The sequence below is a fragment of the Eptesicus fuscus genome, chromosome 2 (assembly GCF_027574615.1).
Source record: "Eptesicus fuscus isolate TK198812 chromosome 2, DD_ASM_mEF_20220401, whole genome shotgun sequence".
NCBI lineage: Eukaryota > Metazoa > Chordata > Mammalia > Chiroptera > Vespertilionidae > Eptesicus > Eptesicus fuscus.
The window spans coordinates 28,615,878-28,633,088 of record NC_072474.1 but is presented as its reverse complement, the minus strand read 5'-3'; the positions used below and the strand labels follow the sequence as shown (position 1 = coordinate 28,633,088).

Below are 17,211 nucleotides of genomic sequence, written 5' to 3'. Positions count from 1 at the left end.
TAAGGGCAATGACCTGACAGTGAGTGCCAGAAGGAAGTGGGTTGGCTTGGTTGGCGTTTCAACTAGAAAAAATATGAAAGAAAATAGGTTACTATGAACACAGAGCTCTTTATGCTTTAAATACATCAGTTTCACACTGCATTTCTTGAGAGCAGAAATTACATGGCATACTTCTTTGTATCCTACAATTGGCATGTTGTGGGCCTTTAAATGGTAGAATAAGAGAAATAAAATATTGGAATGGGTTCTGACTCTCCTTAAAGAACAGGAGGGGCATGCTAACCTGATAACTTTTGAACTCCAAAAATGAGACTAGGCCAGAGCTACTTACTTGTATTAAATTGTGTAAACCAACTTGATAAAAAAAAAGCCTGATTCACAAGTTCTGGGAAGTAGAAACAGGTGTGGCCCTATGCACTATTTTAGTGACTTCATTTAAATGATCGTTAAGACTTGTTATATATATATTTTTTTTAGACAATTTAAGAGTTTTGATATTTCAAGAACCTTACTAGTAAGTTTACTCCTATTTCCATCCCACTCTATATATTCACAAGCCAATAACTAACTTCAGAAAACACCATCGCATGTCAGGTTTAACTTTGTGAATACCAGAGGACTTTAAAATATATCCACCACCATCAAGGAGCTTACAATATTATTAAAAAGGTGAGACTTGCTTACATTGAATATCCAGGGAACAATGTTATAAAAGAATGAATGTAAAGAGAAATTATCGTTGAAGTATAAAAAGATGTGATTAAAGCTTCAATGAAAGGTTACTGATACAATCAAATGCATTATCTACTATCCTATATAATAAAAAGGTAATATGCAAATTGACCAAATGGTGGAACGACTGGTCATTATGATGTGCACTGACCACCAGATGGCAGATGCTCAATGCAGGAGCTGCCCCCTGGTGGTCAGTGCTCACACACAGGGAGAGCCCCGCTCAGCCAGAAGCCGAACTCACCGCTGGCAAGCGCAGCAGCAGTGGCAGAAGCCTCTCCCACCTCTGAGGCAGCACTAAAGATGTCTGACTGCCAGCTTAGGACATCCTAGGCTGGCAGTCAGACATCCCCCAAGGGCTCCCAGACTGCAAGAGGGTGCAGGCCGGGCTGAGGGACCCTTTCCCCCCTCCGAGTGCACGAACTTTGTATACTTATGAGAGTCTAGCTTTGTAAAATAAGTAACTGGCTGATTGGGTTGGATGCAGGATATTGATATTCTTGTGCATTCATATATGAAGTAATCATGTATTTATCTTTTTTTGAGGACTATTCAAAATGGAAAAACCACTGGTAGACTTCTTTTTTCAGCAAAATGACAAAGTAGAGGTTTCTGAAAAACCCTCTTGCTACCAAACACCTAGAAATGATGAATAAAACAGTGAAAACATCTATTAAAATCTCTAGCCAAGCCCTGACTGGTTTGGCTCAGTGGATAGAGTGTCGGCCTGTGGACTGAAAGGTCCCAGGTTCGATTCTGGTCAAGGGCATGTACCTTGGTTGTGGGCACATTCCTAGTAGGAGGTGTGCAGAGGCAGCTAATCAAAGTTTCTCTCTCATTGATATTTCTAACTCTATCCCTCTCCCTTCCTTTCTGTAAAAAAATCAATAAAAAATATATTTAAAAAAATCTCTAGCCAGTAAAATATATAATAACTGCTTAAAACAAAAATAATAAAAATGTGTTGCTGTTGTGGGGTTTATAATATATGTAGAAGCAAAATGTATGACAATAATAGTACAAGGATTGGGGGAAGAAAAATGGAAATATATTGTTTAAGGTTCTTATACTATACTAGAGGCCTGATGCATGAAAATTCATGCACTGGAGTGGGGGGGTCCCTCAGCCCAGCCTGCCCCCTCTCACAGTCCGGGAGCCCTCGGGTGGGAGGTGACCCAGTGATCAGAGGAAGGCGATTCCCCATCACACCTCTGTTGCTGCCACTGCCAGCAGCGCAAGCCTCAGCTGGCCCTAGATACCTGAGCCTTGGGTGGCCCTGGGCAGCTGGGCAGCTGCCATCCAAGGCTTGCCTGCACCTCAGGCCAGCCCTGGGCGGCTGGGGGCGGGCCCAGCCTTGCCGTGCACCTGCTGCCCTGGTGGAGCTGAGGGGACTGGGTGTCACCATCTTGTGGCTGTGGGTGCAGCCATCTTTGAGGGTGTGGCAGTCAATTAGCATATTCCCTCCTTATTGGCTGTGGGTGCCACCATCTTTGAGGGTGGGACAGTCAATTAACATATTTCCTCCTTATTGGCTGTGGGCGCCGCTATCTTTGAGGGCAGGGCAGTCAATTAACATATTCCCTCCTTATTGGCTGTGGACAGCACCATCTTTGAGGGCAGGGCAGTCAATTAACATATTCCCTCCTTATTGGCTGTGGGAGCCACCATCTTTGCGACAGCATGAGGGTCAATTAGCATATTCCCTCTTTATTAGATAGGATATGTGAAGTTGTGTAATGTCACTTGGAGATAAACCATGAAAAGGTAAAGATATCCTACCTGATAAAAAGGTAATATGCAAATTGACTGTACCATCGACACACCCACAAACCACGCCCACCAGCCATGCCCACCAGCCAATCAGAGAAAGTATGCAAATTAACCCAACCCAGATGGCTACAGCCACAGAGAGCAAGGTTTCCCAGGTAACAGAGCAAGCCAAGCTTTCCATGAACTGTTGCAGGCCTAAGCCTCCACTCAAGCTACAAAGTTTCAATTATAGAAGGTAAACAAATTCAAACAGAAATGGCGGCAGAATGGAGCTTGAGAGAGCAAGCCAGGGTTGCCGGCGGCAACAGGGGAAGCAAAGCTTTCCACACACCCTGTCCAGGCCCACCCGCTTAAGGCAACAAAGTTTCAATTATAGAAGGTGAATTAACTGCCACAGAAATGGCTGCCGGCCGAGGAGGGAACAGCAGGCTTGGCTCTGCTGGAACAGCAGGCTTGGCTCTGCTCCAGGCTACAAAGTTTCAATTGTAGAAGGAAAATAAATTCCAGATACCAGGGCCTCCGATTGGGTTGCCAGGGGGTGTGGCCAGCCTGCAAACCACCACAGGCCCCTCACTCAGGCAACCCCACGCCCCAAGGGAACCCCCACCCTGATCTGGGACACCCTTCAGGGCAAACCAGCTGGCCCCCACCCCTGTACCAGGCTTCTATCCTATCTAATAAAAGAGTAATATACAGATTGATCATCACTGCAACACACAATATAGCTGCCCCCATGTGGTCAAAGATCCTGCCCCCATGTAGACACAAGATGGCCACCACAAGATGGCCAGCAGGAGAGGGCAGTTGGGAAGCACCCAGCCTGCAAGGGAGGGCAGTTGAGAGGGACCAGGCCTGCAAGGGAGGGCAGTTGAGAGGAACCAGGCTTGCAAGGGAGGGCAGTTGGAGGTGATCAAACGTGCAGGAGAGGGCAGTTAGGGGTGACCAGTCCGGCAGAGGAGGGAAGTTGGGGGCAAACAGGCTGGCAGGGGAGCAGTTAAGCATCAACCAGGCTGGCAGTGGAGTGGTTAGGGGGTGATCAGGCTGGCAGGCAGAAGCAGTTAGGGGCAATCAGGAAGGCAGGCAGGCAAGCAGTCCTGGATTGTGAGAGGGATGTCCGACTGCCCGTTTGGGATCGGGCCTAAACGGGCAGTCGGACATCCCTCCAGGGGTCTCAGGTTGGAGAGGGTACAGGCTGGGCTGAGGGACAACCCCCCTCCATGCACGAATTTCGTGCACTGGGCTTCTAGTATAGTATAAACCTTAAAGCAACTACTAAAATAATACAACAAGAAGTTGTAGATAGTTAGCTAATAAGGGAGATGAAATAGAATTATGAAATATACTCAAATAATCCATGACATAATCATCTTCATAGAATATCCTATGGAATCTACCAAAATACAATTAGAATAAGTGAATTTAGCAAGGTTGCAGAATACACAATTATTTTACAAAAGCGCATACAATAAAAAATTAAGTACCTAGTAATAAACCAACAAAACTTTTCAGTCCCTTATGTAGAAAATGATAAAACTTTTTAAAAGAAACCTAAATAAGTAAAAAGATTTACTTTTCAGGTATGAAGACTAAATACCATAAGGATGTCAATTCTCCCAAACTAGCCTTGCTCTATTAGCTGTCAGCACTTACTACCTGAATTATGGTATAGAGATAGAAACTAAATCAATGAAATAAAATGGCCTAAAAAGAGACAAAATATGGCAACTTATTTTATGATAGAGCTGGAAAAAATGGACTATTTATAATAAATCTTAATAAGATAATTGGTTATCTTTGTTTTAAAAATTAAATTGATTGGGGTGGTAAACACACAATACAATATACAGATGATGCATTTTAGGATTGTATACCTGAGACCTATATAATTTTATTAACTAATGTTATCCCAATAAATTCAATAGAAAATAAAAAGGACTATAAGAGAGTACTATGAACAATTGTACACTAACAAATTGGGTAACCTAGATGAAATGGACAAACTTCTAGATATACAAACTCTACCAAGACTAAATCATGAAGAAATCGAACATCTGAAAAGACCTAGCCTTTTCCTCTAGGGACTTCATGTCTCTCATGTTCTCTGGAATCACTGATCTGTGGCTGAATGGAGACTGTCCAGTCACCAATAATATAATATTACCTAAGAGGTCCAAAGATCCAAGGTCAATTCTGGTTCCCTCAGAAGGGAGGAACGTTTTATCATAGAGCAGAGTCTAGCATTTTAATGGACCTATCCATTCTGGTCTACTGCCAAATTTCTAGAGCTGAGTTTTATTTTCATTCATCCCACTCTATCCCACATCCTCTAGGTAACCAGCTATGTGAACTTACAGGAAAGCATCACAGATGCAGATTTAAGATTTTGGTAGTATGAAGTTAAAACCATGGTACTAGATCCAATTAAAAAGTATTAGAACAGCATATCAAGAGGAACCTATAAAAGAAACCCTCACTGATGTAATCAATGCCATTAACTAAGAAAGGTATGAACAAGCAGCTATCCCTGAGTCCTATTGACTCATGAGCTCTGAGAGGAGAATCCAGCACTCTATATTTTAACAAACCCTGCAGGTGGCTTTGATGCCCACTCATTTTTGAAAACTATTGGGATAGAGGACCAAAGATGAAGATGAAGGTAGTTAGGAGCAGAGTTCATGTAGCAGAGCAAGGGCTCCGATATGGCAATGGTGAATGCACACAGCAAACCAAAGCTACAATCAAACGGCAAATGTAGCCCTGCCCAGTTTAGCTCAGTGGTTAGACCGTCAGCCTGCAAACTGAAGGGTCACAGGTTCAATTCCCAGTCAATGGCATATTCTTCAATTGCAGGTTCCCCAGTCCCGGTAGGGGCATGAGTGGGAGGCAGCCAACCGATTTGTCTCTCTCATGCTGATGTTTCTCTGTCTCTCTCTGTCTCTCTCTCTTTCCCTCTTTCTCTCCTCCCCCCTACCCCCCACTCCTTCCCTTCAATTCTTTCTGGAAACCAATGGGGAAAATATCCTAGACTGAGGATTAAAAAACAAACAAACCACAAAACACTAAATATAGAAACAGTGAAAACACTACTATTGGACCCTGGAAATTAAAAAGGAACTATAAAAGGTGTGAATACTAGACAAGAAAAAAGGAAAAGTTTGCACTATGAAAACCAGTTAGGGAAATTAAAGAAAATTTTCCTGACCGAAGATAATCTTGGCTGAGTTTTCCAAGGCTCTTAGAGTTTCCTTCAAGAGGAATCCTCAAAAAAGGGCCCCACATGCCACCCGAGGATATGTTTTTTATTGATTTGAGAGAGAGAGAGAGAGAGAGAGAGAGAGAGAGGAAGAGAGAAAGAGAGAAACATCAACCTGTTGCCTCTTGTAGGCATCCTGACCAGGGATTGACCTGCAACCTAGGTATGTGCCCTGACTGGAACTGAACCCACAAGCTTTTAGTGTATGGGACGACACTCCAACCAAGTGAACCATCCAGCCAGGGCTCAAGTGGTTTTTATTTGTATACTAACTTTGCTTATTTTTTAACTTATTTATTCTATTATAACCTCAAATGTATAATAAAGTTGCAAGAATAGTACAAAACCCAGATTCACCAACTGCTTATATTTTGCCCCATTTACTCTATAATTTCTCCTTTCTACCCATATGCATTTTATTCTAAACTTTAGAATCTAAAGCATTTAAAAGTAATTTGGGGATGGAGAGAACCAAGATGGCAGCATAGGTAAACACCTGTACTTGCTGACTCCCACAACCACATCAAAATTACAATTAAAATACAGAACAACTATCATCCAGAACCGCGGGAAAGCTGGCTGAGTAGAAGGACTACAACTAGAGAGGTAAAGAAGAAAGCACACTGAGGCTGGTAGGAGGTGTGGAGGCACAGAAAGGGCTGGTCCAGCACCTGGATGTGCCGCTTTTTTAATTGGGAGGGAGATCGCCTCTGCAGAGGCTGCCTGGAGGAGCAAGGAGTCCCAGCCCCACACCAGACTCCCAGCCCAGGGTCCCAGAGCTGGGGAAAGAAGTCACTATGGGCAGTAAGAACTACGGACTGTAAAAATCAGTGCGGATTGGGGCTGAGAGACATGCAGGCTGCTGGAGACCCAGCTGCTCCTCTTAATAGGCCATTACCACAAACTGAATTTACAAACTCCCACTTCCTCTGAGCTCCAGTGCTGGGCGAGGCTCTGGGAGACCCAGACACATATGGGGAGAAACTGGACTGTCTGGCATTGGGGCAGGAACTTGGGGGCAGCTTTCTTCCAGATGGAGGTACTCGCAGAGGTCATTGTTCCCATGCTGGAACCTCCCCAGTGCAGGGCTGACTGGCAGCCATTTCTGTTTGCTCCACCCTGATGATTCCCTGAGACCCCGCCCTACCCAATTTACAATCCCACCCAAGATATGCAAAGCGGATTTTGCATATGAATGGTCTGTCCTTTCTCAGGCTAAAAACCTGTCAAACAAGCTGCAGCTGAGTCAGTGAGCCCCAAACCAGTCAATAAAAGACCCAAAAAATAGCACCAGAACCAGCCTGCCTTGCTTCACAGCTGGGCCTCTTCTGGGCACTTCCAAATCCGATACAAAAAGGAAGAATCTGCAGATCTCTCTGTAGCTCCTGCTGGATGGCCCCAGGCAGTGGCTGACTTTGCATCTCCCTGGAGATCCAAGAGCCAGTGTACCCAGTGATCAGTGTGAGACCATACCAGATTACAACTCTTCACATCCATAAGTGACACACTCAAGGGGCAGACTCAGTGAGCACAAAATCCCCACTGAAGCAAGTCCTGCTCCATAAGGGTGTCTCCTGCACAGCAGCTTTCCCATTGTAATCGCAGCTGGTCCTCACAGCCAATTGGCCTGGAGGTCAATTCCTCCCAGTGACAACAATAGCAACTACAACAAGACTGTGCACACAGCCCAAAAAAGGGTGCACCAAGAGTATACACCTCAGGTGATTTGGGAGGCTGAGCCACTGGGCCCTATAGGACACCTACTACACAAGGCCACTCTACCAACTCAAGGAGACTTATCAGCTACCCAATACATAGAAACAAACACAGGGAAGCAGCCAAAATGCAGAGACAAATAAACATGTCACAAATGAAAGGAATGGAAGAAAGCAAACTACTGGATAGAGTTAAAAACCACGGTTATAAGGTTACTCAAGAATCTTTTAGAAACCTGGAGGAACCAAGATGGCGGCATGGTTAAACAACTAATCTGCTGCCTCGCACAACAATTTCAAAAATACAACTAAAAGACAAAACGTCTACCACCCAGAACCACGGGAAAGCTGGCTGAGTGGTAGATTTACAACTAAGGGGAGAAAGGAGCACAAACGCTGAAAAGCTGAGGTACGGAGGCGCGCAAATCGGGCTGGCGGCGGGCGACTGGGTGCGCGGTTTTTTTTTCAACCCACAGGGAGACAAGCTCCTGATCACTCTGAAATCCAGTTTCTGGGGACACTCAGGGGACCCAGACACCTACGGGGAGAAGCTGGACTCTCAGCCATTGGGTCAGAAAGTGAGAGTGACTTTTTTGCAGAGGTGCGCCCAGCAATCATTGTTTTACTGCGCTGGAATGCGGGGCGCAGGGACTTGGAAACGTGGAAAGGCAGAGACGACTGACGCCAGCCACCGCCGTTGGCCACACCCTAGCCTAGTGACGCCCTGAGACCCCGCCCAGCCCTGAGACCCCGCCCCGCACATTCTACAAACCCGCCCAGGCTCCACACATCGGCTTTTGCATATAAATGGCCTGTTCTGTGGCAGCTTAACCAAATAAACTGCAGCTCCAGTCAGACTGCTCCAAAACCGCCCAAGCAAAGGAGGAGAAAACTAGTTCTTGCTGTAGCTCCTGCTGGGGGACACACAATACACAAGGGTAAACCAAGAGTGTCCACCTCAGGTAACTGGGAGGCTGACCCATTGAACCAATAGGACATCTAGTACACAAAGCTACCCTACCAATTCAGGGAAGCAGCGAAAATGAGGAGGCAAGGAAACAGATCACAAACCAAAGAAATGGAGGAGAACAAGCGACTGGACATAGAGTTCAAAACCACGGTTATAAGGTTTTTCAAGAATTTCATGGAAAAGGCCGATAAATTCAATGAGACCCTTGAGGATATGAAAAAGGACCAACTAGAAATTAAACATACACTGACTTAGATAAAAAATATTATACAGAGACCCAACAGCAGACTAGAGGATCTCAAGCATCAACTCAAAGATTTGGAATACAAAGAGGCCAAGGACACTCCTCCATAGAAGCATGAAGAGAAGAGAATTCAGAAAGTTGAAGATAGTGTAAGAAGCCTTTGGGACAACTTCAAGCGAACCAACATCAGAATTATGGGGGTACCAGAAGAAGAGAGAGAGCAAGATGCTGAAAACCTATTTGAAGAAATAATGAATGAAAACTTCCCCCACCTGATGAAAGAAATAGACTTTCAAGTCCAGGAAGCACACCGAACCCCAAACAAAAGGAATCCAAAGAGGACCACACCAAGACACATCATAATTAAAATGCCAAGGGCAAAAGACAAAGGGAGAATCTTACAAGCAGCAAGAGAAAAACAGTTAGTTACCTACAAGGGAGCTCCCATACGATTATCAGCTAATTTCTCAACAGAAACCATGCAGGCCAGACGGGAGTGGCAAGAAATATTCAAAGTGATGAATAGCAGGAACCTACAACCAAGACTACTCTACCCAGCAAAGCTATCATTCAGAATTGAAGGGCAGATAAAGAGCTTCACAGATAAGAAAAAGCTAAAGGAGTTCATCACCACCAAACCAGTATTATATGAAATGCTGAAAGGTATTCTTTAAAAAGAGGAAAAAGAAGAAAGATAAAAAATTATGAACAACAAATACATATCTATCAACAAGTGAATCTAAAAGTCAAGTGAATTAAAAATCTGAGGAACAGAATAAACTGGTGAACTTAATAGAATCAGAGGCATAGAATGGGAGTGGATTGATAATTCTCAGAGGGAAAGGGGTGTCTGTGTGGGGAGTACGGGAAGAGACTGGACAAAAATCATACACCTATGGATAAGGACAGTGGGGGGGGAGATAAGGGGAGATGGGGGGTGGGAACTGGGTGGTGGGGAGATATGGGGGGAAAAGGAGAAACAATTGTAATCTGAACAATAAAGATTCATTTAAAAAAAAAAAAAAGAAAGAAAGAATCTTTTAGAAACCTCCGAGGAACTTAGTGAGACTTTTAAGGATCTTAGTGAGAATGCCAAAAAAAAAAAAAAAATAAAAGGAAAAGGACCAGTCAGAAATTAAGCATACACTGACTGAAATAAAGAATAATATACAGGGATTCAACAGTAGATTAGAGGATCCTGGGAATCAAATCAATGATTTGAAATACAAGGAAGCAAAAAACACCCATCCAGAAAAGCAAAAAGAAAAAAGAACCCCAAAATATGAAGATAGTGTAAGGAGCCTCTGGGAAAACTTCAAGCGTACCAACATCCGAAGTATGGGGGTGCCAGAAGAAGAGAGAGAGCAAGATACTGAAAACCTATTTGAAGAAATAATGACTGAAAACTTCCCCTACCTGGTGAAAGAAATAGACTTACAAGTCCAGGAAGCACAGAGAACCCCAAACAAGAGGAATCCAAAGAGGACCACACCAAGACACATCATAATTAAAACGCCAAGGACAAAAGACAAAGACAGAATATTAAAAGCAGCAAGAGAAAAACAGTTAGTTACCTACAAGGGAGTGCCCATACGACTGTCAGCTGATTTCTCAACAGAAACTATGCAGGCCAGGTGGGAGTGGCAAGAAATATTCAAAGTGATGAATATCAAGAACCTACAACCAAGAATACTCTACTCAGCAAAGCTATCATTTAGAATTGATGGTCAGATAAAGAACTTCACAGACAAGAAAAAGCTAAAGGAATTCATTACCACCAAACCAGTATTATATGAAATGCTGAAGGGTATTCTTTAAGAAGAGGAAGGAGAAGAAAAAGGTAAGGATAAAAAATATGAACAACAAAGTGACAACAAATAAATATCAACAAGTGAATCTAAAAATCAAATTAAAAATCTGATGAACAGAATAAACTGGTGAATGGAATAGAATCAGAGGCATGGAAATGGAACAGCCTGACGATTCTCAGAGGGAAGGGAGTGTGTGTGAGGGGGGGGGAGGGGGGGCGTGCGGGAAGAGATTAGACAAAGATCTTATATGCATGTATGCATTACCTATGGACACAATAGGGTGGCAAGGGCCTGGGGTGGGGTGGGAACCAGGTGGAGGGGAGCTATGGGAGGAAAGAAGAAGAACATCTGTAATAATCTCAACAATAAAGATTAATTTTTTTAAAAAGTAATTTTGAGACATTATGTCTCTTTATGCCTAAATATTTCATTACATATTTATTGATTTCAGAGAGGAAGGGAGAAAGAGAGATAGAAACATCAATGATGAGAGAGACTCATTGATCAGTTGCCTCCTGCACACCCCCTACTGGGGATTGAGCCCGCAACTCGGGCATGTGCCTTGACTGGAAATCGAACTGTGACCTCCTGGTTCATGGGTCAATGCTTAACCACCGAGCCACACAGGCTAAGCAAGACAACTATTTTTAGCATATCCATCAATTTAGGTTCATCAGATTTGGGGAAGAATACCACAGATGTGATGCTGTGTCTTTCTGAGTGAATTGCATCAGGAGGCATATGATACTGATTTGTCCCAATATTACTAATGTGAATTTCAATCTACTGTAAGAAGGGCTTTCTCTTCTCCCAAATTTATTAATTTATTAATTTACTTATTTATTGATATTAGTACAAACTTATGGAATTTTATTTTGTTCCATAATCTGTTACTATTTTATTTTAATACTCCAATTGCCCCAGATTTGGCTCACATGAGCTGGTTCAACCTGGCCACTGCATCCTTTGACATGTTCCTATCATTCTTTGAGCACTTCCTTACTTCCTGGCACAATATATTCCACACTCGTGCTTTCCCTGTCCTAACCCTGGAATCAGTCTTTGCTCCAATGACATTTTGTAGAGACCAAGATCTGGGTACCAAGTGTGTTTTCTGCTAATATGTCATTGCTTCTAGGCACTATCAAAGGACAAAATTAGCACACACATACGCAGGTACATACTTGCATGTATACACTCACACAGACACACAAGGGTACACAAACTCATGTATACATATGTGTACACATACACACTAATTACATACTAATATCTCCAACCTCAATTCTAGTCCAACACCATAGGGTACATTCTACTCATCCCTTTCCCCTTTCCACAGTTGTAATTTCTTCCTCCAAAACCTGGGTTGAATTTGTTTCACTCATGAACGATGACTAGTTCCTACAAATTTTTCAAGAAGAAAAGGAGAGATGACAGTGACTTTATACTTTTGCCCCCAGATTTAACAGCAGAGATGGGCTTGGGAGGAAAGTCTACAGAAGCTGCAAACCATCACTGTTTACTCGTTATCTAGCCCAGCTTGCTTTTCCTTTTATTACTATTTTCTTTTAATCCTCACCTGAGGATATGTTTTTCACTGATTCTTTAGAGAGAGTAAGGGAGAAGGAAAGGGAGAGGGAGAGAGAAACATGGATGTGAAAGAGAAGCATGGATGTGGGAGAGAAACATCAATCGTTTGCCTCCCATACACACCCTGACTAGGAATCATATGTGTTCAGACCAGGGACCACACCTGCAAGTTGGGTATGTGCCCTGAGTGGGACTTGAACCTGAGACCCTTCGGTGCATGGGAGGATGCTGTAACCAACAGAGCTACACTGGCCAGGGAGGGAAGGAGGAGGAAGGGAGGGATGGAGGGAAGGAGGGAGGGAGGGAGGGAGGGAGGGAGAGAGAAACATTGATTGATTGGTTGCCTCCCATATGGTCCAGGACTGAACCCACAACCTGGGCATGTGCCTTGACCAGGAATCAAACTGGTGACCTTTCGGTGCATGAGACAATGCTCCACTAACTGATCCACATGAGCCAGGGCATCCCTTCATTTTATTTTTGTGCCATCTCTGTATTGACAGATGCTGAGTAGATCTTCAGGATAAACATAGAGCTGGTCTAATGGCTGGCTGGCATACTATTTGTTCTCATAGCTGAGTTTAGGGACGTGCTAGGATCAGGCAATTCTAGTCTGAAAGTCTGATGATTCAGCTACCTCATAGTGCTGTGGACAGCCTAACTCCCAAATGGATGAAGTGAGCCTGGCCACCTATCCAGCTTAAACTGTGTACCAGGCCTGGAGGGGGATGGATTCTGGAAAATTTGATCAGCTTCCACAGCTCTGAATGTGAGGATTCTGAATTCTGGAACACAAATCTCCATCCATCCTGGAAAATGTCTCTGATCTCTAGCTGGGTGTTCAGGTGATGTTGATTTCTTTCTGTATGCTTCAAATAAGCCACTCTCATTTGATTTATCCCAATAGAATCTGTGCCTGCTTTCCAGCAACCTGAACCTTCTTTTGGTCAGGCAGGATCAGGGTCAGCTTTGACTAAATAGCAGCTTTCTCCTTCCTTCTCACCTGCTTTCTATGGATTGGTCTGCCTCGTCTGTGAATCTAACTGCCACTATATTCAGTCTCCCCCTCAGACTACCCTCCTTAGTAGAAAGATTGCTTCACTTAGTTCTCTTGGATGAGTCCTAACCTTCTTGCCTGCTGATGTCCCAGCTGCTCAGCAGAGACTTATTCAGGGTTCCACACCTGGAACCAAAAAGCCAGCTCCCAGGCAGCTGAAGGAGGCCCACAGATATGTGTGCTTTCCTGCTAACTGGGTAACCTTGGTTTCTGCCTGGGTGGGGGGCGCGACAATACTTTCTCAACACGTCCGTACAAGCTCCAGGAAAATGGAAAATGCTGCAGAAGAATTTCCCTGTGTGGGACTTTCCTTCCAACGCAGCCCATTCTAAGCCACCTTCACTGCCTCAGGCAAAGCTTGGCCTCAGAAACTAGTTCTTGCTCATCTCCTCTGCATGCAAGAAAACCTAAAATGTATTGAATTAATAGGAAAAAGCATATAGAAATCATACAGTTGTGTCAGATAGGTAGACTTATGGGGGTGATCACTTTCTAAGTTATCTAAATGTCTAATCACTATGCTATACATCTGATACTAAATTAATAGTGTATGTCAACTATAATTGATTGAAAAATTAATTTTAAAAAAGATCATACAGTGTTTCAAGTGGCTAAAGAAAAATTTTGCTTTTTAACCTTTTCTGCAATAGACTCTTTCTGGCATTGGACAGGACCTCATCTTAAGGATAGGCCAGCAATATTATTTTTGAGCAAACGTGGTAGAACAATACATTGGCTGGTCCTCACTTTTTAAAAAAATATGTTTTTTAATTATTTTTCTTTATTGATTAAGTAAAAAATATTTTTATTGGTTTTTGAGAGAGAGTAAGGGAGAGGGAGAGAGAAACATCAATGTGAGAGTAACACATCGATTGGCTGCCTCCTGCACACCCCCTATTGGGGATCAAGCCTGCGACCCAGGCATGTGCCCAGACCAGGAATCAAACTGGCAACCTTTCAGTGCATGAGACGATGCCCAGCCAATTGAACTATACTGGCCAGGGCTGGTTCTCATCCTATATAATGAAGAGGTAATATGCAAATTGACCATCACTCCAAAACACAAGATGGCTGCCCCCATGTGTTCAAAGATGGCTGCCCCTATGTGAACACAAGATGGCCGCCACAAGATGGCTGGCAGGGGAGGGCAGTTGTGGACGATCAGGCCAGCAGGGGAGGGCAGTTGGGCGGGGACCAGGCCTGCAGGGGAGAGCAGTTGGGGGCAATCAGCCCGGCAGGGGAGGGCAGTTGGGGGCAATCAGCCCGGCAGGGGAGGGCAGTTGGGGGCAATCAGCCCGGCAGGGGAGGGCAGTTAGGGGTGACCAGGCTGGCAAGGGAGGGCAGTTAGGGGCAATCGGACCAGCAGGGGAGCAGTTAGGTGTCGATCAGGCTGCAGGGGAGTGGTTAGGGGGTGATCAGGCAGGCAGGCAGGTGAGTGGTTGGGAGCCAGCAGTCCTGGATTGAGAGAGATGGATGTCTGACAGTCGGACATCCTTTGAGGGGTCCCAGATTGGAGAGGGTGCAGTCTGGGCTGAGGGACACCACCCCTCCCCCCCCTCCCCCCCCATGCACACCGGGCCTCTAGTCTTTTAATAATTAAAGATCCTTTTGGGGTTTCTTTATAAAACCCTAATCTACAAAATTGGTGCCAAGGAGGATACTGTTATCAAGGACTTATAAATAGATACTTTCCTGGGATCTACAGCATTTTACTTTAGGTACATGATAAATAATGTCAATTTCACAGTTTTGCCCAGTGAAAGAAAAAGTTATTTTTTCTTTTTTGCAAGTTTTGTTGTTACATAATATAGAAAAAAAAGTCTGAAGTACTCCTACAACTCATTAAACTCATGAAATGTGCTTAACGTTTATGTTGCATGCTTTTATATAGGAAAGAAATTTTTCCAATGATGCAAAAATATCAACAGGCCATAATTAACAATAACAAAAAGTCAGTAATAAACATGGTGTCCTCAAAATGGAAATGGCCAACATTTCAGTCTTTCATTTTCTTCTTGGGCCAATATCCTTAGATATCAACCTGTGAAACTCCTCATTTCCACAAAACAGAATGAGAGCCACATTGCCAGAATTTTTAGCTTACATTTTGGAATCAATGTTTATTTTATTTATTTTTTGTTAAATCTTTATTGTTCAGATTATTACAGTTGTTCCTCTTTTTCCCCTCATAGCTCCCCTCCACCTGGTCCCACACCACCCCTGCTCTTACCCGCACCCCCCCCCCACTGTCCTCATCCATAGGTGTATGATTTTTGTCCAGTCTCTTCCCGCACCCCCCACACCCCTTTCCCCATGAGGATTGTCAGTCCACTCCCTTCTATGCCCCTGATTCTATTATATTCACCAGATTATTCTATTCATCTGATTTTTTATTCACTTGATTTTTAGATTCACTTGTTGATAGATATGTATTTGTTGTTCAGAATTTTTATCTTTACCTTTTTTTCTTCTTCCTCTTCTTAAAGAATACCTTTCAGCATTTCATATAATACTGGTTTAGCGGTGATTAACTCCTTTAGCTTTTTCTTATCTGTGAAACTCTTTGTCTGACCTCCCATTCTGAATGATAGCTTTGCTGGGTAGAGTAATCTTGGTTGTAGGTTCTTGCTATTCATCACTTTGACTATTTCTTGCCACTCCCGTCTGGCCTGCATAGTTTCTGTTGAGAAATCAGCTGACAATCGTATGGGTGCTCCCATGTAGGTAACTGTTTTTCTCTTGCTGCTTTTAAGATTCTCTCTTTGTCTTTTGCTCTTGGCATTTTAATTATGATGTGTCTTGGTGTGGTCCTCTTTGGATTCCTCTTGTTTGGGGTTCTCTGTCTTCTTGGCCTTGTAAGTCTATTTCTTTCACCAGGTAGGGGAAGTTTTCAGTCATTATTTCTTCAAATAGGTTTTCAGTATCTTGCTCTCTCTCTTCTTCTGGCACCCCCATACTTCGGATGTTGGTACGCTTGAAGTTTTCCCAGAGGCTCCTTACACTATCTTCATATTTTTGGATTCTTTTTTCTTTTTGCTTTTCTGGTTGGGTGTTTTTTGCTTCTTTGTATTTCAAATCTTTGACTTGATTCTTGCGATCCTCTAGTCTGCTGTTGGATCTCTGTATATTATTGTTTATTTCAGTCAGTGTATGCTTAATTCCTAGTTGGTCCTTTTTCATATCCTCAAGGGTCTCGCTAAATTTATCAGCCTTTTCTAGAAAATTCTTGAAAAACCTTAACCGTGGTTTTGAACTCTATATCAGTAGTTTGCTTTCCTCCATTTCTTTCATTTATGACCTGTTTCTTTGTCTCTGCATATTGGCTGCTTCCCTGTGTTGATAGAGTGGCTTTGTGTGCTAGGTGTCCTATAGGGCCCAGTGGCTCAGCCTCCCCAGTTACCTGAGGTGGACACTCTTGGTGCACCCCTTTGTGGGCTGTGTGCACAGTCTTGCTGTAGTTAAGCCTTGATTGTTGTTGGTATCACTAGGAGGAATTGATCTCCAGGCCAATTGGCTGTATCAGCTGTGTCTACGATGGGAGAACTTCTGTGCTGGAGACACCCTTATGAGGCAAGACTTGCTTCAGTGGGGCTTTGGTGCTCACTGAGTCTGCCCCCTGAGTGTGTCCCTTATGGATCTGAGGAGCTGTAATCTGGATGGTCCTACTCTGACCCCTGGGTACACTGGCTCTTGGATCTCCAAGGAAGTGCTAATTTAGCCTCTGCCTGAGGCCACCCAGCAGGAGCTATGAGAGATCTGCAGATTCCTCTTCTTTGTTTGGGTTTTGGAGGTGCCAAGATGAGGCCCATCTGTGAAGCAATGCAAGCTACTGTGGGGCCTTGGGCCTTCTTTTGGATGTTCTGGGTCTCTCTGACTCAGCTGCAGTTTGTTAGGTAGGTTTAGATTTCAAAGGACCAGGCCATTCATATGCAAAAGCCTCTGTGCATAGCTTGGGTGGGGCAGAGTCTCAGGGCAGAGCAAACAGCAATGGCTTCCCTTCAGCCCTGCCCTAAGAGGCCCCCAGGTCTCAGTGTCCCTTGGTAATCGCTGCAAGCACCTCTGAGAGAAA

The 17,211-nt window shown here is 43.8% G+C and overlaps 1 protein-coding gene across 5 annotated transcripts in view; it reads left to right on the top strand.

Moving 5' to 3' along the window:
- The window catches only part of IL15RA (interleukin 15 receptor subunit alpha), a 42,331-nt gene that overhangs the window by 6,882 nt on the left and 18,238 nt on the right, over positions 1-17,211 (top strand). The window lies entirely within an intron of this gene.